Source organism: Quercus suber, unplaced genomic scaffold (assembly GCF_002906115.3).
Source record: "Quercus suber isolate HL8 unplaced genomic scaffold, Cork oak 2.0 scaffold_162, whole genome shotgun sequence".
Lineage (NCBI taxonomy): Eukaryota > Viridiplantae > Streptophyta > Magnoliopsida > Fagales > Fagaceae > Quercus > Quercus suber.
Window position 1 is genome coordinate 1,150,464 of NW_027069623.1, and position 25,666 is coordinate 1,176,129.

Sequence of the window (25,666 nt, forward strand, 5' to 3'; positions counted from 1 at the left end):
TGTGTTGTAATTTTGGACGATTTAAAAAAGTGGGCACCAAAAAAGTCAAAAAAACGAAGCCTTAAGAGAATAAAACTCCTTGGTGTCTACTTTTTTCCCTTCCAAAACTAACCTAATACACATTGGAGTTGTTTAGGAGTTAAACAGATGAAGGACACAAATGTTACAATTCTACTCCCACTAGTACAACAGTGGAAATTAATTACTTTTCTAAACTTTATTTTTATTATTCATTACTCATTTCCTGTTTAAGTGAAACAATTTCTCTTGAAGAAAAAGAAAAGAAAAGAAAAGAAAAGTGATGTGAGAAGCTACTATTAACTTGTATTTTGCTTTAAATTATAAACTTGATCTAAAGTTTAAGTATTTGAAATGTGTGTTTTTTTTTTCCTTATTTGCCACTATAACTTAGAGTTGTTTTTCTTTTCTTAAAAAAAGAAAAAAGAAAAATTAACGGGTAATTATTTTGGACCATTTAAAAATGTGGGCACCGAAAGGTCAATTTTCTCAATAAAAGTATAGAAAATTCTTATAAGAAAAATGGTATAGATGTTGGATTTAGGGGCGGCTTGATGCATTTGGGGGCCTAAGGCAAAAACTAAAATTAAGACATTTTATATATTTAAATATGACTTAAAAAAAATATTACTTAAATTCTATTATCTTGTTTTAGATGCAAAATTATTACTAATTAACATGAACAATGTAGATTTTTTTTAGAAAGTATGTAGACACAAAAAATTGACAAAACTTTCAAACCTGTTGATATGGTAAATTGATAGTGTTAAGTAAAATAGTAATATTAGTGGCAGACCTAGGTAAAACTAATAAAATTTTGTCAACTCAATTATTGTGGAAAATGTTGTGAATTTTTTTTGTGTATTGCTTCTTTTTTTTTTTTTTTAGATTTGCTATATTTACAATATTTTTCACTACAAATCCTAATTATTAAGTTGTTACTAGTTCTAATTTAAACTCATTACTGAAATTATTTATTATGTTATAAATAAGTAATAACCTTTAATAACATACTACTTAGAATTTGTTGTAAAAATATTGTGAAAAAAGTTGTAAACGCAACATTTCTACTTGATAAAAAAAAATTATTTTACGTTATGCTAATATTTGAGCTTAATTAAATTAAAATTTGGGGTCTTTTTTTCTATTTGGGGCTTTAGGCGACCGCATCAATTGCTTACCCTTTAGGGCCGGCACTGTGTTGGACTATTACTCTAGACAATTATGTGATAGAGTGTGACATATATTGTCTCTATTATTTGAAGTCTCTTATGGGCCACACGTTGCATGTGCCATAATGTTGAGTAGAAAAATGTCAAAATGTTAATATTAATAGTAGTGAAAAATGACATATATAAGTATAGAAATACAGAAAAAATGTCAAAATATTAATATTAATAGTAGTGAAAAATGACATATATCAGTATAGAAAATAACAAAAGTATAATTTGAATAAATAGAATAAAATGACTGAAAAAAGGAAACATTTAATTGATTCTATTTAGTCTAATTATTATGACCCCAAAAATTTTAGGATTAAAACTTATCTGCTGTTTTAGAGTGTGGGATATATTAAAAATACAAGTATTTTGACCAGTAAAAGAAAAGAGAAACTAGGTCAAAATGGGCATTTATTCATTTCACTCAAAGATGTAGCAAAATGCCCCTATTTTGAAACTACATAACAAAATGCTCTTGTTTTGAAACTCGATTGATGAAAATCGAGTTATTTGGAAAAATTAACATGGAACTCAAGTTCCATATATATAATATATATATATATTAAGTTTGATTGCCTATAACTTGATTTTCTAAAAATCGAGTTTCAAAACAGGGGTATTTTGTTAGATAGTTTCAGAATAAATGCATTTTGTTACATCTTTTGGGCAAAATGGGCAAAATCCTATTTTTGCCAGAGAAAACTATATATAAATTTTTTTTTGGTAATGGATAATATAAATCCCTAAGTGTATATAAAATCACTCTACTTCTTACATCAAAATATGCAAATATACATAATAACGAATGGAAAAATCCACCAAGACAAGGCTGTTCAAAAGACCGCCTGAATACTGATTGGTCGCAACGCACACAGTTGATTTTTATCATTTTTTAAATCAAATATTGTAAATCTATAATTTCATTAATTTAATATTGATCTTATCATTTATAATTAGATATAACTATGATGCGTGTTGCTTTTTAGTAGGAAAAAAATTGATGTTACACCAAGTAAAAATATATATAATTTTACTCTCTTTTTTTGAAAATAAAAATGACGTAACATTATGTAAGTTGTTATTCTATATGCCTAGCCTTTTACTATTTTACCTTACATGTGGTTCTCATTCATCACATTATATATATATTATCTTATCCTTACACATGGATATTTCTTATTGACTGCATATAATCATATACCTATAGCTTTATCACATCTCCATTCAAACCTCTCTCTCTCATAGTTGTTATCAGCTTATTGCCATTAATATTGGGTAGAGAAAATGAAAAGGAGATGACTGGGTCCAAATTCATAGAATTAAGCTTTTTGGGTTAAGCAATGTTATTTAACTCTTCAATTAGATTCCCCCCTTACACATGGATATTTCTTACTGGCTGCATAGAATCATATACCTGTAGCTCTATAATATCTCCATCCAAACCTCTCTCTCTCTCTCTCTCCTCTCTCTCTCATAGTTGTTATCGCCATTAATATTGGGTAGAGAAAATGTAAAGGAGATGACTGGGTCCAAATTCATAGAATTAAGCTTTTTGGGTTAAGCAATGTTATATTAACTCTTCAATTAGATTCCCCCCTTACACATTGATATTTCTTATTGGCTGCATAGAATCATATACTTGTAGCTCTATCATATCTCCATCCAAACCTCTCTCTCTCTCTCTCCCATAGTTGTTATCACCATTAATATTAGGTAGAGAAAATGTAAAAGAGATGCTGGGTCCAAATTCATAGATTTAAGCTTTTTGGGTAAACAATGTTATATTAACTCCTCAATTAGATTCTCTCCAATGGATTATATTCCCGAAAAATGGTATCAGAATTAATTTATTGTAGTGGGGATAATGTGCAAGGTTATTAAGGTCCATTTCTTAGTTTGAGTGAGAAGATTGCAGCATGAGGGCATATAGATAATTTTGGAAAAATACCCAAAAAAAGTAATATATTTTTAATGATGTTAGTTTAACAAAACAGTTTTGTGCGAGGTTCCAATGGTTTTATCTCTTCAACAACCATCTCCCTAGTCCTTTGCAATTGTTGTTCCCCCTCCCTTGCCCACCAATTCCTTTGTCACTAATTGTTTGCCAATTGATTGTAATCTCCACCAAACACCCTTAATTGAAAATAGGGTTTAATGATTTAGTCGGCTTACCCATAAGGGGGAGAGAGAGAGAGAGAGAGAGAGAGAGAGAGAGAGAGAGAGAGAGAGAGAGAAGACCTCTTGAAATTTTTCATATATCATTAGCTTAGTTAATAAAATAAAAGGATTCTACTGTTTATGTCAAAAAATAAATAAATAAAAGGAAAAAGAATTTACCATTTTCTACCTTTATATCATCAATATTCATTAGCATGATAAAATGAAGTTGTACTTCCATTTTTAAGGGAATGTACAAATTAATGGAGGAATGTTCAAACTAAAAGTTCAAATAGCATTGAAAATACTATGAACGTGTAGACCCTCAAAAACAAATTATCAATTCAAGTTTATTATCAAACAATAAATGTGCAGAACATGAACATAAGCTAATGACAGAATTGATAAACAATCTACACAAATTTAAAATCATATCCACAATAGAAATTAAATGGTAAAGATTAAGGGAAGGGAGATGCAAACACAAAGACAACACGGTGATATGTGTTATCGAAGAGGAAACTGAAGCCCTCGGCATAAAATCTCTCTGCCGCCCTCCAAACAGTCAATAATCCACTAGAAAATGTAGTTGGGATACATGCATGAACAGCAATAGACCCTTCAAGCCTAATTTACCCAGTGTACTTAAACCCTCCAAACTTATTGCTCCAACGAGGTTGCGCCAAACATTTTTCTTCTCTAGCTTATCGGATTCTGCTATTGCCTATAGCATCAACCAATAACCATTGGTCCCTTCCAAACTGCTTCCCTAAGCACCAAAACACCTTCTCACAGATGTGGGTATGGTGAGAAAAGGATTTAGTCAAGACCTCTCAAGGATGTTCAATGGAGAGGGTGAGAGTAGAGGAATTGGAAGAGTCTCTATGTGAAAATTGTGGATAAATCAATCTTATTTTTCTCTAGGGTTTCTCTCTCAAAATTCTCTCTGGAAACTCATTACATTTCGTGCGTATAAAGGGTATTTATACTAAGGCGAGATAGGAATGTGAAGAGACAGGTTTTTCAAAACAGAGCTGGTTGGCGGCTTGGTCTCGTGATTTGACTGAGTTGCGAGTTCAAGCCGCGAGATAATAGAACGGCCAGGCTGGATCTTTTGTCCTGTAGTGCCAGTCGTGAGTCACCCGCGAGTCCCAGCCGCGAATTCTTGCATCCTTACACAATCTTGAGCATTTTTTCACACTCTCTCACTCACTGCCCTTACATGAATCCCACCTAAAAATAGGATTTCTAAATGCTGAAATACAAGCAAATTGGTACGGAATAAAACCAATAAGGTGGTTAATTAAATTCAACCTTACACAAACAAATTCCAAAATTTAAGGAAGGTGCCATCAAGGTTGGGAAAATGAAGTTTTACTTCCATTTTTAAGGGAGTGTACAAATTAACGGAGGAATGTTCAAACAAATTCCAAAATTTAAGGAAGGTGCCATTGAGGTTGGGAAAATTGCATGTGTTATTAAATGGCCAAGTACATGATCCACTTATATTATTTAACAATATTGCAGTGGATTCTAGTTAGCTTAACTGGTAAAGTTTTTGATAGTCGAATAAGAAATCTTGGGTTTCATCCCCGCCTACACCAAAAACCGATTGATGTCTTAATCTAATGATAAAAAATTATTATTATGAGCGAATGTCATAGGTTGAAACTCTTAAAAAAAAAAAAAAAAAATTGCATGCGCTTACGACAAATGGCTTAGTTTAAGTTTAATGCATCATATGATGTGCTTTCCTCATTATACACCCTATAAGAAAATTAAAATTATTAGCATAACTTCTCTAAATAGAAATCTATTATTAAAGTTTAATGAAGTTAAATACACACACATATATATTATTTCTAAAAAATTTCATTATTTATATTTAAATTAATTTAATTATCTATCATATGTAACACATATATTATATCTAAAAAATTTCATTATTTATATTTGAATTAATTTAATTATCTATCATATATATATATATGTATATATACATACAATAAAAGTTAGGTTTTATATATATATATATATATATGTCATACTTGCATAATGTGACTTAATATAAATGTTACACATATATACTATATTAAAATAACATAGTTTGCTCTAAGTTAAAATTTTCAGCCAAAGTTTCGACAAATTTGAAGTAATACTTCGATTAGAACTTAATTATTAAAAATTTCAAAGAGATTTTAGAAGAAATCTTTTTCTTTATTTTATGGTTATTTATTTATATGGATAATTTATTTTTATTTTTATTTTTAAAGAAAAAGACAATGTATTTAAAAATTAATAAACATCGGTTAAATTAGCTTAGAGTACAGAAAAATATTTGGGTGGAACATCCTTTATCTAAACTAAAAAGCCTGGCACATTAACATCGAATTGAGCCAAACAATGAACTACCTTATTACTTTCTCTTTTAACATGAGAGTAATGCAATTGAGAAAAAAAATTAGACCTATACCGAACATCATCCAAAGCAAATCACAGGGAGACAGATCAACACAACCATTTTTCAGAACTTGAATCAACATCAGGTATCACCTTCCAAAATAGCATGTGTAATTCCTAACTCAGCAACAAACTCCAAAGCCCGTGCAGCAGCTAAGCCCATGCCTTCTCTCTTATTATTTTTATATTGATAATGATATTACACAATGTATACTTTTGTCAAGTAACTAGAAGTAATTTTTTTCTTTGATATTGCTATTTATTTTATTGTTCACTTTTAATTATATTATTGAAATATTTAATTCAATTTACATATGATTTTTAATTAATTTATGCATGCACCATTTGGCCATATCAAATTATTAGCATAATTTGCTCTGAGTCAATATATTGTCAAAGTTTCATGAAGTCAAAAAAATATTGTTTCGATTAAGATTCTAGTTTTAATTTTTTTTTTTAAGTTTAAAATAATTTTTATTTAATTTAAATAATTTAATATTATGCCATAGCTTTTATTAAAAGAAAATTAATTTGTGCTTGCAAAATTTCACGTAATTTTTATTAAAATGACTAATAAGTATATTTTATTTTAAATGAAATTATTACTGAAGTTTTAAGAATTTTAAAAGAAAATTAATTATTAAAAAATATAATATTTTTGGTTGTGATAAAACTTGGTCGCACATGATGTGCTTTCACCCATAATTAAACTTATTTTTATTTTTCTAAAATTTTCTATTTATTTTTTTCTATTTCAATTATATTAAATAAATATATTCTTTAATTTATATCTAATTTGAACCCTAATTATCCTTTTATACTTCTCATAAAAGGATAGTAGGAAATTCTTACCCACGATTAATTATAATATTAGTATTAGTACATTATATCATTATTGGTAGTACATATATAACAAAACATATTCTACTAACCTTTTATTTTTTGTTTTTTCTTCCAAGGCATCTTTGACTAATGACTAACATCTAGGATGAGAATGATAGTTTTAACTCATCCTAAAAGTTGAAACGTACACATTTGGAATTATCTTTCTTCTTCTAGTACATTATATCAACATCTATAGCTTAATAAAGATCCAAATCCATTATCTTTTTCCTTTCATGTCTTCCTTATATATTTGTGTCTCATGTCTAAGTGGAGAGAAACAAACACAATGGAAAGTAAACCCTTTTGTTGGATTCTTCTATCCTTGCTCATTCTTTCATTCTTTGTGTCTCAAACTCATGAAAAAAAGCAAGGATCACAAACTCTAGTCTATCTTCACAATTCCACATTGATGAAAAATTTTGGCTTCGACACGAGTTTTTTTGAGGCAATTGACAATTTCAATGAAACTAGTGTTCTCCCTCAGGAGCGGTTGAAAGAGAAAGATAGGATTGAGAGATTGCCTGGACAAACCCAAGTGAATTTCTCTCAATATGGTGGCTATGTCACAGTGGATAAATCAGCAGGTCGTGCACTTTATTATTATTTTGTTGAAGCTCAACATTCTAAGGATTCATTTCCTCTTCTTCTTTGGCTTAATGGAGGTATTCAGTTCTATACTTGATCCAATCCTAGTCTCCAGTTAATGTCACTATCAAATTGTGGAAACACATGTAAATGCATGTTATTTTGTCTGAAGTAAATACCTTTTTTCTTTTTGTTTTTCGTTTTGTTCTTTCTTTCTGTTTTTAGTGCCTTTTCTTTTTATTAATTTGTTTCCTTTTAATTTTAGAGATAGAAAGGGAGGATAACTGATAAGGAAAAAAAAAAAAAAAGGAAGTATATATTTTATTTTTAACTAGTGTGTTGCCCTCCCTCATAAAAAGCATTGCTACCCCCAAGAAACTTTGACTTTGAACTTATCATCAAGAGTGGATGTCATAGTTAGGTTGAAATTCTCTCTCACACACAAAAGAAAAAGAAAGAAAAAAAAAAAAAAAAAACAAAAAACTACATACACATAATACACAAAAAAAGAAGAAGCCTTGTTAAGGAATTATTAATTTACTATAGTATTTGTATTTTAATGTTAAAGTAACTTGCTTACCATTTAAATTGAAAATAAAAATGTAAAAGATAAATAGGCTAAAATGCAAAACCTACCATTTATGCATCACTAAAGTTCATTTCAGTCCTCTAAGTTTATTAAATAAAGACTTTACCATCAACTTTTGATATATGTTATGGTCAATTTTTCAATTTTTTAAAAATTTTCTTCAAAATTTTTAAATTAAAAAAGTTCAATTAATGATTGAAAAAATATTTTCTAGATTTTGATTTTCAAAAAAAATTAATAACATTTGTTGGAAATGCTTTAATTGAATAAATCCGAAACTTAGAAAACTGAAATGAAAGAAAGCACAATTAGAGGAATAAAATGAATTCTAAAGAAACTTAAAAAGTGAATTTTGCATTTTAACCAAATAAATACTATTAACAACTCTTTGTAATTGTGTCTAGATCATTTCTTTCTTTTAGCTTCTCTTTCTATCTTTTGCTTTCTCTTTTTTACCCCTACTCTTTTATTTCATTGCCTAGCTTTGCCCCATGTTTCAAAACGTAAGTGAAAGTCTATGGTCTACCCACTAAAAAGTTGTGTACAAATCAATGAATTTATGTGGTTTGTCAACCTTCCAGGTGGCAAATATTAAGTTACTAATTATAAGTTTTGATTTTTTTTCCATTCTCATATTAGTGGTTAATATATATTTGTATTGAATTTTAACACTTGGCTGGAACTGAACATATGGATGGACTTCTCATCAAAAATAAATTCGGGATGGACTTAATTACAATTTTCAATATTTTTAATAGATTATATAAAATATTTATTAATTTAATAATAAAATAGTGGTAAATTCGAAACAGTATATCGGTATTAATAAGTACCGAAACATACCTTTTTTTGGCCAAATTAAAATAGTTTTTGATACGAAATTGACTCCCTTGATTTACAGTATCAGCCACCTAGTTATAATATGGTCTTATTTGATTGATTATTATTCTTGCTTAATTTCTCCATAGGTCCTGGTTGTTCATCTCTTGCTTATGGAGCAATGCAAGAGCTCGGGCCATTTCATGTGCACAGTGATGGCAAAACACTTTACAAAAACAAATTTTCATGGAATTATGGTATAGCTTTCATAACATTAATTTATTTTATGGTTTTTTTTTTCCAAAAATTAAAAATATAATTATCGTTCTCTTCCGAAACATATTTTCAATTTTACTTGTTTATTTATTTGAATTTTCTCTTCAGTCGCAAATGTTTTGTTCCTTGAGTCTCCTGCCGGGGTAGGATTTTCGTACTCCAACACAACAAAGGATTATAGTACTAGTGGGGATAGAAGAACTGCAGGAGATAATTATGTGTTTTTGTTGAATTGGCTGAAAAGATTTCCTGAATACAAGAATCGTGATTTTTATGTTGCTGGAGAAAGCTATGCCGGGCATTATGTTCCTCAACTTGCACATACCATTCTCTTCCGTAATAAGAAAGCTAACAAGACCATTATCAACCTCAAAGGGATCATTGTATTTCTCTCTCTCTCTCTCTCTCTCTCTCTCTCTCCCCTAACACACACAAATTAACAATGGTAAATTAGATAATAGTCTATGATAAATAATTAGATGTCACACTAAAAATGCTTATATATCTTTAAGCTTTTCGATATGAAGAATTTATTGAAACTTAGATGTTACACTACTTGTTAGTATTTCCCTTCTCAAAAATTATCATGATGGTGAAGCACTGGTATTACAACTTACTTCTTGCCCCTCTTTAAATTTTAGAATTTAACTTCCCAAAATAAAAAATATAGAACTTTTTGTTATTAGCAAATAGATAGAGTAGAGTTTAGTCCTTTTTTTTTTTGCTAAACAAGTAGAGTTTAGTCCTTAAACATTTATATTTGATCCTCAAATATTTAAACTTGTAAAAAGGAATGGAATAGAAACCCAAAACATTAAATAGGAAAAGAAAAACCCAAAAAACAAATTATTGCTTTGGACCATTAATTAGCTGTGGGCGTGGCCTCTTTAAATACTTACAAAACCCCAATTGTCTAAAATCCAAATCATTAGATAAAATAAAACAAATCAGCTTATTGGGTGAAAACCTCAAGCCACCATGCTGTCTAAACCCTAAAATAAAACAGATCAGTTTATTATGTGAAAACCTCGTGCCACCACACCATCAATCAAATGACCTTGCCAACTTGGTCCTCTCAGTTAACTTCATGCTCCAGTCCAAGTTGATAGCCACTCGTTTCTACCCTTCTCTCTCTGCTCCTTTTTTTTTTTTTTGGCAATACCATGTGATCTTTTAGTAGTTTTATTGTTGTCTTGTAACTTTAAAGTTTAAACTTGTTAGGTTCTAAAAATTTAGAAATTTATGTATTTAGAACTCTAATGTGTAATGTTGGCAAACCATGATCAAAACAGGTTGTTTAATCTTGTTTAGGCTTGCTCAAAGTTGTGCGTTTATGTAAAGTTGGAATCGAGTGGCTGTAGAAAGTATTAGTGACTTTCGACCTGGCTCGATTGATCGAAGTTTAGGCTCGATCAATCAAATATTGGGCAAAATGTTTTTTTCTGCAGAGTTCCAGTTCAACCCAAACTCTACTTTAACGTCTTGGGGTTCAAGTAAAACACTCTTATATATAAGGGAAACCCTAAAACGTTTTTGAGGGCTTTTAGAGAGATTAAAGTGTCATCTTGTGCCTCTTTTTATTTTTAGGGTTTTGTACCCAAAGGCTCTCTAAAGGTTGTTGCTCATATTGCTGTTTGTGTGAATCTCTTGTGAGATCTGTGAGGAGCTTTCCTTCACACAAGCTTAGGATTATCAAGGAGGAAATTTCTTCAAGAACTTGATGATCATTTAATTGCTGCCATAAGAGCTTAAAGATATACAAGCGGTAGTGCTTGTACTTGCTGAAGAATCCAAGAAAGAAGGAGTTCGTAGTCTCGAAGCTTGCACGTGGTCGTGTCAGTAAGTTTCTACTGGTGGGTAGCAATAAGATGTTAGTGGTCTAAGTCTTATTGTAAAATTTCGATTCTTTCATAGTGGATTCAAGTTTACATTGAGAATAGTTAGGTTAAATCCTCCTCAGGTTTTTTACCAGTTTGGTTTTCTTGGGTCATCATATTTTTGTGTTATTTATATTTCTGCTGCTATATACTTGATATGATTGTTTGATTGTGATAACCTAGATTTGCATAATTTAACTAAGTTAATCACTTGGCTAATTAACTAGGTTAATCCGGTTGTGTTAAGGGGTCTAAAAACTATTCAAAACTGATTGACTCTAAACTTTGGCTAAAACACGTGTATGGCTGTATGTGTTTGTTTATAACTTTATTTATTTTTCTTTCTTTCTTTTTTTCTAAGAAGAATTATTCTTTAGTTTGTAGAATCAACTTATTCACTATTCATATACTAACATATAATATATAATATTATTAATTCTTTAGTTTATATATATTTTAAATTAATTATATAACTAGTTTATAAATTTCAAATATTTAGCTTTTAAAGTGTGAGTTTTTAAAGTTAATAGATGGAACTAACTATTTGTTTTGATGAATTTTTTTTTTCAAGAATTTTGTTATAATTAGTTTGTCCCCTGGATAAATTTCCTAACTCCGCCACTGTGGTGAAGAATAAGACATGCTTAGTATATCAAATCGTAATTAACAACATACTTCGTTTTGATGATCACATGACTTACAAACGTTAAAATGATTTACAAATTGAATTGACATTCTAGAGTACAATTAGTTATTGAAAAACTGTTTGGTAGAAGTTTATATATATAAACAAAAAATAGTTTATAAAGTTTTCTTGGTTTGTAAGTTTCTTTTTTCAAGTTTTAAAATCTGATATTCATTATTCAAGATCATTGAGATGTTTAAACTCCAAATTGCTTTTTAAACCAATTTGTAAAACACAGCAGACTGCAGATATATTCACAAATGGATAAAGTACGTAAATTTATTTTTTGTTTGTTTGTTGATAATTCGATATTTACAATAGGGTAGAGGAGATTTGAATCTAGGATATTTTCTGTTTCAAAAAAAAAAATCGAGGATATTTTCGTTAGAAATATCAAACATCTAGAATATACCAACTAGTTAAATTATAAGGTTTTTAATGATAAAAGGGTAAATTGTAAATTACACTCCTAAAGTTTTGAGATGATTGGATTTTACACTTTAAAATTTCAAAATTTGAATTTTATCCCCTAAAGTTTGGTGATGTTTGGATTTTACACCCCGACGTTTCAGAATTTGGATTTTATTCTTTATATTTTAGGAGTGTTTAGATTTTACTCTCTAAAGTTTTGAGATGTTTGGATTTTACACCCTAAAGTTTCAAAAATTGAGGGTATAAAATCCAAACACCCCAAACTTATTCAGGGGATAAAATTTAAAATCTGAAAATTCAGGGTGTAAAATTCAATCACCCTCAAATTTTAGGGGTGTAATTTGCAATTTACCCATGATAAAATAAGAGAATATTGATCAATATCTTATTTTGGAAGTAAAATATTGATATCCTAGATGGACTAATCACAAGAATAAGGATTTTCTCATTACACATGTAGAGATAAGAGATTTAACTCACTTTGACTTCATGATTTCTTAAGTTACAACTTTTAACGTTTGTAAAAGAAATTTCTTAAAAAGTTAATAAGATATAAATACTATCAAATGAAAATTACAGATGATTTAATTATATAGATTAAAGGTCATAATGTGTGGGGTGTTTAATTTACACAAAAGTATCTAAGATTCAAATTCTTCCAACTATCGAATTGTAAAAAAAGTTCAAATTAAAATTTAATTCTTTTTAAAAAGTAACAATGGTTAAGCAATGAGGAGATGAAGGTAAAGGTAGGGTTCTCAGTTCAAGAGGCTCAAGCTTGAAATAGTTCTAGAGCAAGTCACATAATTCTAAAACTACTTATAGTAAGTATTATAATTTTAAAATTAGTTTATTGGTTAGCCTAGAATTATTTTGAAGCTTAATTGGTTAACATCTTTGATGTTTTTAATAGAAACATGTATTTAGAGTTCAAATCTTCTTTCCATCATAATCATAGAATTAAAAAACAAATATCTTAATGTTTTCGTTTTCATAATGCAGATTGGAAATGCAGTCATCAACGATGAAACAGATACGCAAACCTTGAGACCCATGCAATCGTTTCAGACCGAGATGTGTATCAAATTAAAAAATATTGCAACTTCTCATCCAATGCCTCCACTCCATCTCGTGAGTGCATTGCAGCCAGTGAAGCAGTGTCGAAGGATATTTCTTACATCAATCTCTATAACATTTATGCTCCCTTGTGCTCCTCTCCCAATCTCACAGCTCAGCCCAAGAAAACATCTGTAAGTTGATAAATTTTTCTAGTGAGTTTGAAACGAGAAAGAATATAGAAGTGGGTAGGAAATTAAGGAATCCAAGTTCTTAAAAAGTTTTGTAATTTTTTTTTTTTAATTTTAATTTCCTTCATTGCATACATGCTTCTAATTAAGATCCAATGGTGCTTCAATTTTTAACCAACAAATGTCCTATTAGCTTAGAAGTTGTTACGGATTTGTTTTTCTTTTACATGCATCATTCATGTTGCATTAGTCTGAAAAATTTAAGTGCATTTTTATAAGCTTGCAAAACGGCATTTTAAGTTTAATATGAACCTTAAAAATGCACTTTTAAGTTACGAGTTGAAGTTGTGAGAAAACGTTTTGGAGTTTTAAAAATGCACTTTTAAGTTTTAACACACTCATTATTTAAAAGAGATGTCATTTATAATGTATCATATTATGAATTTTTGCTCCCAAAAATGTAATTTATATTGTTCTTTTATTTTGTGGTGCAGATATTTAAATTTGATCCATGCAGCGAGTACTATGTATATGCTTATATGAATAGGCCTGAAGTTCAAGAAGCCCTACATGCCAATGTTACTAGACTCACACATGACTGGCAACCATGTAGTGATGTCATACAGAAATGGGTTGATAGTCCATCAACCATCATTCCCCATTTGCAGGAGCTCATGGCCAATGGCCTTCGAGTGTGGATTTTCAGGTAAAAGTATTATTGTCATATCTTTCGTTGTTCTATATTGACAAAATTAGGAATTAACCTTTATTTTTTGTTCTTGTTACTCTCTCTAATTAATTTAGACATGTTTCCAATTTAATACTCTTATTTTTTTTAAAAGTCATTTAACTTGTATTTTCAATTTTGTCATTCTTTATGTCCACCATAATGAAGTCGTATTGGAAAGCGAAAAAATTATTGAAACTGACGATGATATTTGATGGAATTAGACAAAATGACTAAATGAAAAACAAATTAATGTTAAATTTATGGGAAAAAAAAAAATTAAAGAACTAAAGTGAAAACAGGTCAAAGTTTGATCATTGTAATTCGTACTTTAGCATTATTGTTATTATTGCTAATTGGTTTATAAATAATTACATAGTTCATCTTTGCTAAGATCAATACTCCATCTTAATGGAAAAAATTAACCCCTTTCATTTGCTTAATGAGTTAAGTACAAACATATCTACCTTCTTTAGGTTTCTTTGTTCTAGAGAAAAAATTCTAGTAAAGAGAACTAAAGAAGGGAGCAAAGATTGAGGTTCAAGTTTTCAGATGAAACTTCACACACATACACTTAGAGTAGGTTAAAGTATAATTTTTATTTCAGATTAAAAAAAAAAAAAAAAAAAGTTGACACCAATAGGTCTTACTACTACTTGGGGTTTAATTGGTTATAAAATGGTTACGCAACACAAACTACTATATATAGAGGAAATCAAATCCCAGATACAGGTCATCTTAACTTCAAAATCACAAGGAGTTTTGAAAAGTTAACCTTAATTTCTAGGATGTTTTCAGTGCTTACTGCACGTTAACACGTTAGAGGCAAAGATGTTATTGATTATTTCATTGACTTTTTTACATCTTGTTTAAGATTTGTGGATCATATCTTGGCATCCTTATATATTCTTATAAATTTAATTATGATAATCAAATGAGTCTTTATTGGATGAAATGCAGTGGTGATATTGATGGAAGGGTTTCTGTTACTTCAACAAAATATTCTATAAACAAAATGAAGCTTCCTGCGAAGACTGCATGGCATCCTTGGTTCCTCAATAAAGATCAGGTATTGCATAGTTCTTTTTATCTTGAATATTTCAATACATGGTTTTGCAAGAAGCTCAAAATATTCTAACATCCTTTATTTAATAGTGAAGATATCTTCTTTTGTTGTTGTCACAGGTTGGTGGCTATACACAAGTGTATGAGGGAGACCTAACATTTGCGACAGTAAGAGAGGCAGGACATCAAGTGCCAAGCTACCAGCCTGCGAGAGCATTTTCTTTGATCAAGCACTTCCTTGAAGGCAAACCACTTCCTGATATCAGTAGATATAATTAATTTCATTTTTAGCTGCATTTCATTAGTCTACATAGGCTCTAGCTAAGTTGGTTCCTTTGCCTTTGTAGTGTGCCAATTACGTTTCTTTTGATTATCTGCGTTTACCTAATAAAAAGTTAATTGCAAGTTTCTATTTAAAGCAAAGCCCAACTTGTTTTTACTTTTCAATCATTTAATATATATGTGGTCAAAGTTTTGTTCCAACAATCCAACAGTATATATTATCACTGTTAGGGTTCGATGAACGTGTTGGTAAATCGTAGTGCAGAACATATTGAAATTGAGTTGTATCAATAACATTGTTTTTGGGTTGAGTTTGGGCTAGAAGCTACTTAAAGACGACGACGTTTGGATTTGCTCAAAAATGATGAGTTGATGAAATTTTACTTAAATCTTTTATCCTATAAATGTTTTTTAGCTAAACTTATTTTTTCATTGTATGATAAATATTTGAGACTTTAAAATGGACAAAAATTAGACTTAATTTGGATTTAAAATGAGTGAGATATGATTATTTGAAGCTGGTACAATTTTGCTATCTCTAAATGTTCAATTGACCAAAACTTAATTCACTTGACTGTTAAATTGCTTGAATAATAAATTGACTTTCTGTGATAGTTGTTTAACCTATATTTTTCTTTATACAACCAATTATTGTTACAAAGAGAGGGTGAAAGGCTCACATACAAGAGTTAATCTAAAAGCTAAACTTTCTTGAACTTAAAAGAGTTCTAAATTCCTCTCCTTAGTGTTTCTCATTATTAAGGGACTGGATTGTCTTCCTCTTCTTCCTCTGTGCCCTGAATTGGGTGTGGATCCCATCATCGCCTTTGTTTCTGTGGGAGCTCTTCGACGCTACCGCTGATTGCTAGGACAAATGAGAAAGAAGCACAATGACCATGAAAGTAATTTTTGTTTTTTGTTTTTTTTTACTTTTTTTAATCATTCATGTAGCAAACTAACAAAAGGCATGTCCATGTCAGTAATAATGTTGTTGTTGTTGTTGTTGTTGTTGTTGTTGTTGTTGTTTTATTTTTATTTTTTTATTTTTTTATTTTTATTTTTTGGGTGCAATTGTAGATGACTAAATTTTTAGTTTGAAATGAATCAAACAAGTAAAATAGTTTCACAAATGCGAATTTGTATTGATGAATATGTGGTACAATTCTTTGAAATTACAAAAGAGTGATCCTCTGATTCGATCTCCTTGAAAGACCTGTTGGTTGGAATTGTAATTGTTAGGTTTTAAAGACTTAGGAACTAATGTATTTTAGAACTCTAATGTATAATGTTGGCAAAACATGATCAAAACAGTTGTTAGTTTTGTTTAGACTTGCTCAAAGTGTGTGCGTTTATATAAAGTTGGAATCAAGTGGCTGCAGAAGTATTAGTAACTTTCGGTCTGGCTCGATCAATCGAAGTTTAGACTCGATCGATCAAATATCGGGCAGAATGTTTTTTTTTTTTTTTTTTTGGGCAGAATTCCAACTCAGCCCTAGCTCATTAAAATGTTTAGGGTTTATGTTTTGCCCTAGGTATATAAGGCAAACCCTAGCCACGTTTTAGATGTTGCTCATATTATTATTTGTGTGAATCTCTTGTGAGATCTGTGAGATGCTTGCCTTCATACAAGTCTAGGATTATCAAGAAGGAAATTTCTTTAAGAGTTTGATGATCATTCAGTTGCTGTCATACGAGTTTAAAGATACACAAGCGAGAGTGCTTGTACTTGCTGTAGAATCCAAGAAAGGAGTTTGTAGTCTCAGAGCTTACACGTGGTCGTGTCAGTAAATTTTCTACTGGTGGGTAGCAATAGAATGTTAGTGGTCTAAGTTCTATTGTACAAACTTCAATTCTTTCTATAGTGGATTCATGTTTACTTTGAGGATAGTTAGGTTAAATCTTCCCCAGGTTTTTTACCGATTTAGTTTTCCTGGGTCATCATATCATTGTGTTATTTATTTTTCCACTGCTATGCATGATATGATTGTTTGATTGTGCTAACCTAGATTTGGAATTTGGACTAAGTAATAACTTAGCTTGTTAACTAGGTTAATCCAGTTGTGTTTTAAGAGGTCTAAAAGTAAACAAGTGGTATCGGAGTGGGTAGCTCTTTTGTTTTAGATCTTTTGATCTAAGAGCTAATCTTTGATCCCTATTATCATGGATAGTTTGAAGTGTCTTTCTACTCATGTTTGTGATAATTTGAATAAAGAAGATGTTGTTATTTCTGTTGATTTTATTGATGCATGTGAAACTCTTCGTAAGGAATTATTGAAAACTATGAGAATTGCTAAAAAATTCAAGGAAGAGTTAAAATTGGCTAATCTTGAAAAAGAGGAATTGATTGTTAGATTAGATGAATCTAATAAAAAGAATGAATTTTTGAGAAATCAAATTTCCTCTCAAGATGAGAAAATGAAAAGTTTGGAATAAGAGTTAGTTGAATTTAAAGCTAAAATTGAAAATTTGACTAGTACTAAGTCTGTTGTTGATAACAGAAGTGCTTGTATTTCTCTTAAGCCTAAAATTGAGAAAGTTTATATCCCTCCTTTCAAGAGGAATAATAAAGAAAAGACTTATTTTGCTAGATTAGACAAATGTAAAATTTTTGATATAGACGCTGAAGTTTCTAAATCTAAATCTAAACCTATTGTTAGAGAGTATAATAAATCTGTTTTTGTGCCTACTTGTCACCGTTGTGGTGTTGTTGGTCATATTAGACCAAAGTGTTCTTTGTTGAGGCAAAAACCAAAATTTGAGACTAGATTTGTTGGTTTGAATACTGATGTTCCGAAATTTATTCCTGTTTGTCACTTTTGTGGTGTCTCCAGTCACATTCGTCCTAATTGTCATAAATTGAAGTTTAAGCATTCTATGTTTTATTCTAGGATATGTGATGATATTTCTCCTACCAGAAGTCCATATAAATTGTTTCATATTCTTTTGAAAAATTTAAGCTTGTTGGTTTGTGAAAGTAATCTGCAGGATTTTAGTCTTTCTCAGAAGATTGGTGTAAACCCTCAAATACACTCTGCTTCACATGGATTTTCACCTACAAAGCCGAAGACTCGTGCTATATGGGTGAGAAAAGACTTGCTAAGGTGAGTGTTATTTACTTGTCCCTGATTTAATTCTTTCAATTATTTGTGGACATGTTTTGTTTCTGTTTTTTGTTGTTTTATTTTTTTAGGTTGTTTTTTTTTTTTTTAAATATCCAAAAACATTGAAAAATTCTAAAAAGACAAAAATATTTTATTTTGTGTCTTGTTTTATTTGTTTTGAGGATTACATGAGTTATAATATCTCTCTCTTGATTTAGAACATGCTTGACATTGTGGAAAAACTTGAATAGTATGTGTTATATAAATGCTAAGCTATTTCTGATTTTGTGTGAGTATGTACTAATTTGTACATGTACTTAAGGGTTAATTAAGAAATTGATATTTCTTATTTGTGTACCCTCTATAACTTAGTTAAGCACTGTCATGCAATGCATTTGCATTTTTAGTCATTTAGCACAGTGTGTGCTTTTTGTTTTTGGTCTTAAAAATTGTTTTAAACCAAAAATACTTTTATTTGTTTTGTATTATTTTTCTTGGATTTGAAATCAAGGTTAGCCATATTATCTTTACATAACATGTTTATGTACCTTGTTTAACTTGGATGAGCTTCTTTTATTGCACTTTACTAGTTTGAGCTTTGTAGTGCATGTTGTGTGGAAGATGTTTATAGTTTTTGATCACATGATCTTGATCTTGAAATCACATGTCTTTGATTGTCAGACTTAAACTTATTGAGAAAGGCATAAATAACCATCTCACCATTATTTACTAGCCAATCATGAACACCTTAGTGCATATCATAAGATTTTGTGCTCGAGAAAGTGTAGCACATGCACAAAAAGAACATAAGGTGTAGCCTCGGTTTAATTACTTAAAATTGGTGTGCACATTATTGGACTTAATGTTAAATCAAACAACTAAAATTGGTATGTACATTATCCCGGCTCTTTTAATAAGTTTCTGCTAAATTAAAATTGGTGTGTACAATATGAGGCAAATCAAGAAACTTACATGATTGCAAGCTTATGATCTAGAAGATGTGGGAGTTATATGATGTAACTCTTCAGGTGATAGTCTCTTTCAAATTCTATGTAATGAAATTTGTAGACTTTGTGTTTGATTTCTATTCACATATCACCTCACATGTATCTCAAGTTTTTGCTAGTTGCACATACTACACAAGTTACTCTTTGCTAAACTTGGTACATAATATTGTGTGTGATCTTGTTTTGGCCATCCAAGATTAAAAGTTCCTTGATCTTAATACAAAATGTGTTTAAAGTTTGAGATTTGAGGACAAATTGATTGAAAATCTTGATTTTGGAAGATCTGGGTTAAATTTAAATGTTTTTGAAAAACTTTTAATCTCATACTCATGCATTTTATTCATGAAATACTATGTTTTGAGGAGTTTTTGCATAAAATTGCTCTGTTTTTCAAAAATCTCTTTTTTCCAGATTTTCGATCGATCAAATTTGTCTCTTGACCAATTGAAATTGCTATAAATTTTTTTTGGTTTGAATCTACTTGGCTCGTTGGTATTCGATCGATGCTCGACTGATCGAAATTGAAAAATTTTCTGTTTCTAAGTTTTTGACCAAAATGTTTTATGCATCATCTGTGTTTAGGATTCACATGCATTACATTGTTTTTGTATCCATCTTATAGTTTTGCAGCCATATCTCTCATTGTTTTCACACATAACATGCATACACTTTACTAAATTGGGTACTCAACTTGATCTAAAAATTGATTGATTAATTTTTGAGTCCTTTGTACATTTTAGTATATGCTATTTTTCTTGCTGTGTGAAATGTTGAAAATTGAAAATATTTTTTGAGATATGATGGATAATCAATGTGCAAATATTTTCTCTACTCATGCAACTATTTATGGGTCACATAGTGTCAAGTTCGCATTTATTAAAAGAGAGAATATTTTTTTTCATGTATATCCTTAACTTAGTTTTTAACTTTGGTTTGTGTGTTTTTTCCTCACCTCCTCAATTTTTCCCAAAACTGTTTTTCCCAACACTTGTTTTGTGTTTCCTATTTTTATAGGGGGAGAAACTTGTTTTTAACCTTTATTATTCATAGGGGGAGTTGTTCCTATTTTCTATAGAGTTGAATTGTTTTATGTTCCCCTAATTCTCTATTTTCTCTTAACTTTTGTTGCATATGTTTTTTAAATTGGGCAACAATGAGTTGTCTTTGTCAATATGTGACAAAAAGGGGGAGATTTAGATGATATGTGAGAATTTGTGTGGAAAATACAAGAATGTTTTGTTTAGGGGGAGTTAACATTGTTTTTTATTTATCTAACTTCGGGGCAGAGTTAGTTTGCATATTTGTTGATTTACTGTTTTTCTATCACACATGCGTTTATGCGTTTGTTGAGTGTTTCAGGAATACACAGATTGATTCAGTCATGCTGCTGTCTACACTTGCAACTGATGGATAGTAGTTAGGACTGAATTTGTTGTAAAGGGCTTTTCTTTGTAAACTTTGAGCATTTAGTTGTGTTTTATCACGAATTGCCAAAGGGAGAGTTTGTTAGGTTCCAAAGACTTAGGAACTAATATATTTTAGAACTCTAATGTGTAATGTTGGCAAACCATGATCAAAACAGTTGTTAGTCTTGTTTAGACTTGCTCAAAGTGTGTGCGTTTATGTAAAGTTGGAATCGAGTGACTGTAGAAGTATTAGTGACTTTTGGCCTAGCTCGATTGATTGAATATCGGGCCAGAATGTTTTTTTCTGTAGAATTCCAACTCAGCCCTAGCTCATTAAAACGTTTAGGGTTTTATGTTTTGCCTTAGGTATATAAGGCAAACCCTAGCCAAGTTTTAGATGTTGCTTATATTGCTATTTGTGTGAATCTCTTGTGAGATCTGTGAAGTGCTTGCCTTCACACAAGCTTAGGATTATCAAAAAGGAGATTTCTTTAAGGGCTTGATGATCATTCAGTTACTGTCATAAGAGCTAAAAGATACACAAGCAGGAGTTCTTGTACTTGCTGTAAAATCCAAGAAAGAAGGAGTCCGTCAGTTCGGAGCTTGCACATGATCGCGTCAGTAAGTTTTTTACTGGTGGGTAGCAATAGAATGTTAATGGTCTAAGTTCTATTGTACAAGCTTCAATTCTTTCTATAGTGGATTCAAGTGTAGAAAAAGGTCAAAATAATAATATTAATAGTAGTGAAAAGTGATATATCAATATAGAAAATAATAGAAAGTATTATTTTGGATAAATAGAATAAAATGGCTGAAAAAAAATACATTTAATTGATTCTATTTAGTTTATTGAAGATTATAATTTGACCCCAAAAAGTTTAGGATTAAAACTTAGTTGCTGTTTTAGAAATGGGATATGTTAAAAGTACAAGTATTTTGAGTAGTAAAAGAAAAGAGAAACTATAATTGGTATTTTGTTTCTTACATTAAAATATGCAAATATTTCATAATAATGAATAGAAAAATCCATCAAGACAAGGCTATTCAAAAGATCGTCCAACCCAACCCACCCCTCCTAAATCTTGATTGGTTGCAATGCATACAGTTAGTTTACCATTTTTTAAATAAAATATTACAAATCTAAAAAATTTCATCTAATATCATATCATTTAAAATTAGATATGATTATGATACCTCTTGCTTTTTAATAGAAAAAAAAAAATTTGATGTCACGCCAAATATATATATATATATATATATATAAATCTTACTCTCTTTTCAAATAAAAATTATGTAAGATCTTATCCTATATATCTAGTCTTTTGCTAAATTTACCCTACATGTGGTTTTCATTCTTCACATATAATCTGATCCTTACACATGGATATTTCTTATTGGTTGCTTATAATCATATACCTATAGCTCTATCGCATCTTGATTTAAACCCTCTCTCTCTCTCTCTCTCTCTCTCTCTCTCTCTCCACACACACACACACACACACACACACACAGTTGTTATTGCCATTAATATTGGATAGAAAAAAAGTAATAGAGATAATTGGATCTAAATTCATAAATTTAAGTTTTTTGAGTTAAGTGATGTTATATTAACCTCTCAATTAGATTTCTCCAATATGTTATCTTCCCAAAAAGTGGTATCAGAATCCATTGTGGTGTGAGATAATGTGGCAAGGTTATTAAGGTCTATTTTGTAGTTTGAGTGGGAATGGTGCAATGCGAGGTGCATATTAGATGATTTTGGAAAAACATCCAACAAAGTAATATTGTCAATTATGTTAGTGTTAGGTTCTAAGACTTTAGGAACTAATGTATTAGAACTTCAATGTGTATTATGTTGGCAAACCAAGATCAAAACATAGAGTTTAGGTTTAGACTTGCTCAAAGTGTGATTTAATGTAAAATTGGAATCAAGTGATTGCAGGATTTATTGGTCAAAATCTACAAGGCTTGATTGATCGAAAATTAGACTCGATCAATCGAAAGTCATGCAGATTTAATTTTCTATAAAATTTCCAATTTAGCCCAAGCCCATATAACGTGTAGGGTCGTGTAGGGCTAAGTGTTTTACTCCAAGTATAAAAGGAAAAATCTTAGCTACATTTTAAAAGTCTTTTGGAGAGTTGTGTGTTGAATCTTTTGTGAGATCTAAGAGGTGTTTACCTTCATACACACACATAGAGTTGTCAAGATCAAGATTCACGTCAAGAATTTTATGATCTCTTCAGTTGCTGCATAAATAACTTTAAAAAAGATCTGAAACCTTTGAGTGGAGTCTCAAAGTCACAAGTAGGAGAACTTGTGGTTGTTGCAGATCAAAGAATGGTGCAATGCGAGGTGCATATAAGATGATTTTAGAAAAACACCCAACGAAGTAATATTGTCAATTATGTTAGTGTTAGGTTCTAAGACTTTAGGAACTAATGCATTAGAACTTCAATGTGTATTATGTTGGCAAACCATGTTCAAAATATAGAGTCTGAGTTTAGACTTGCTCAAAGTGTGATTTAATGTAAAATTGAAATCGAGTGATTGCAGGATTTATTGGTCAAAATATGCAAGGCTTGATTGATCGAAAATTAGACTCGATCAATCGAAAGTTGTGTAGATTTAATTTTCTGTAGAATTTCTAATTTAGCCCAAGCCCATATGACAGGTAGGGTTAAGTGTTTTGCTCCAAGTATAAAAGGAAAAACCTTAGCTACATTTTAAAAGTCTTTTGGAGAGTTGTGTGTTGAATCTTTTGTGAGATACGAGAGGTGTTTACTTTCATATACACACATAGAGTTGTCAAGATCAAGATTCACGTCAAGAACTTGATGATCTCTTCAGTTGTTGCATAAATAACTTTAAAGAAGATCTGAAACTTTTGAGTGGAGTTTCAAAGTCACAAGTAGGAGAACTTGTGGTTGCTGCAGATTAAAGAATGGTGCAATGCGAGGTGCATATAAGATGATTTTGGAAAAACACCCAACAAAGTAATATTGTCAATTATGTTAGTGTTAGGTTCTAAGACTTTAGGAACTAATGTATTAGAACTTCAATGTGTATTATGTTGGCAAACCATGTTCAAAACATAGAGTCTAAGTTTAGACTTGCTCAAAGTGTGATTTAATGTAAAATTGAAATCGAGTGATTGCAGGATTTATTGGTCAAAATTTGCAAGGCTTGATTGATCAAAAATTAGACTCGATCAATCGAAAGTTGTGTAGATTTAATTTTCTGTAGAATTTCCAATTTAGCCCAAGCCATATGGCGTGTAGGGTTAAGTGTTTTACTCCAAGTATAAAAGGAAAAACCTTAGCTACATTTTGAAAATCTTTTACAGGTTGTGTGTTGAATCTTTTGTGAGATCTGAGAAGTGTTTACCTTCATACACACACATAGAGTTGTCAAGATCAAGATTCACGTCAAGAACTTGATGATCTCTTCAGTTGCTGCATAAATAACTTTAAAGAATATCTAAAACCTTTAAGTGAAGTCTCAAAGTCACAAATAGTAGAGCTTGTGGTTGCTGCAGATCAAAGAAAGAAGTAGTCCGTGGACTCAGAGTTGTCACGTGGTCATGGTAGTAAATTTTTTACTTGAGGTAGCAATAAGATCTTAGTGGTCTAAGTCTTATTGTAAAAACTTCAATTCTTTCATAGTGAATCTGTTTTTACCTTGAGGATAGCTAAGTTATATTCTCCCTAGGTTTTTTCCAGTTAGGTTTTTCTGAGTCATCATATCTTTGTGTTCTTTATATTTCTGTTTTATATCTATTTTACACATATTGCTTTAACCTAGTTTTAATTAATAAACTTGTTAATCAACTTGGCTTAATATTAGGTTAAACAACTTGTGTTAAGGGGTCTAAAAACTAACAAGTGGTATCAAAATAGGTTAGCTCTTGTGTCTAGATCTTTTGTTCTAAGAGTTAATTCTTGACCGCTGTAGTCATGGAACACAATCACTCTCTTGTAATCCCTCCTCACTTTGATGGGAACAACTATGCCTATTGGAAAGTAAGGATAAAAGTCTTCCTGAAATTTATTGATGAGAGAGTGTGGGACTTCATTGAATATGGATGGGAGAAATTGACTACTCCTGTTAGTGAGTGGTCAACATCTCAAAAGAGACAGCCGCTTTTAATAGCAAAGTCATGAATGCTATTTTTAATATTGTTTTTATGGAGGAATTCAAGAGAATCTCAAATGTTGAGATTGCTCATAATGCATGGAATATTTTCCAAACTGTACATGAAGGCACAAAGGCAATTAAAATAGAAGTAGTCCATGGACTCAGAGTTATCACGTGGTCGTGGTAGTAAGTTTTCTACTTGAGGTAGCAATAGAATGTTAGTGGTCTAAGTCTTATTGTAAAAACTTCAATTCGTTCATAGTGAACCTGTTTTTATCTTGAGGATAGCTAAGTTATATTCTCCCTAGGTTTTTTTTGATTAAGTTTTCCTGAGTCATCATATCTTTGTGTTCTTTATATTTCTGTTTTATATCTATTTTACACATATTGCTTTAACCTAGTTTTAATTAATAAACTTGTTAATCAACTTGGCTTAATATTAGGTTAAACAACTTGTGTTAAGGGGTCTAAAAACTAATAAGTGGTATTAAAATAGGTTAGCTCTTTTGTCTAGATCTTTTGATCTAAGAGTTGATACTTGACCCCTGTAGTCATGGAACACAATCACTCTCTTGTGATCCCTCCTCACTTTGATGGGAACAACTATGCCTATTGGAAAGTAAGGATGAAAGTCTTCCTGAAATTTATTGATGAGAGAGTGTGGAACTTCATTGAATATGGATGGGAGAAA

The 25,666-nt window shown here is 30.5% G+C and overlaps 1 pseudogene; it reads left to right on the top strand.

Annotated features, from left to right (window-relative positions):
• The first annotated feature begins 6,994 nt into the window (after positions 1–6,994).
• LOC112033974 (serine carboxypeptidase-like 40) lies at positions 6,995–15,481 on the top strand (annotated as a pseudogene).
• The last annotated feature ends 10,185 nt before the right edge of the window (positions 15,482–25,666 follow it).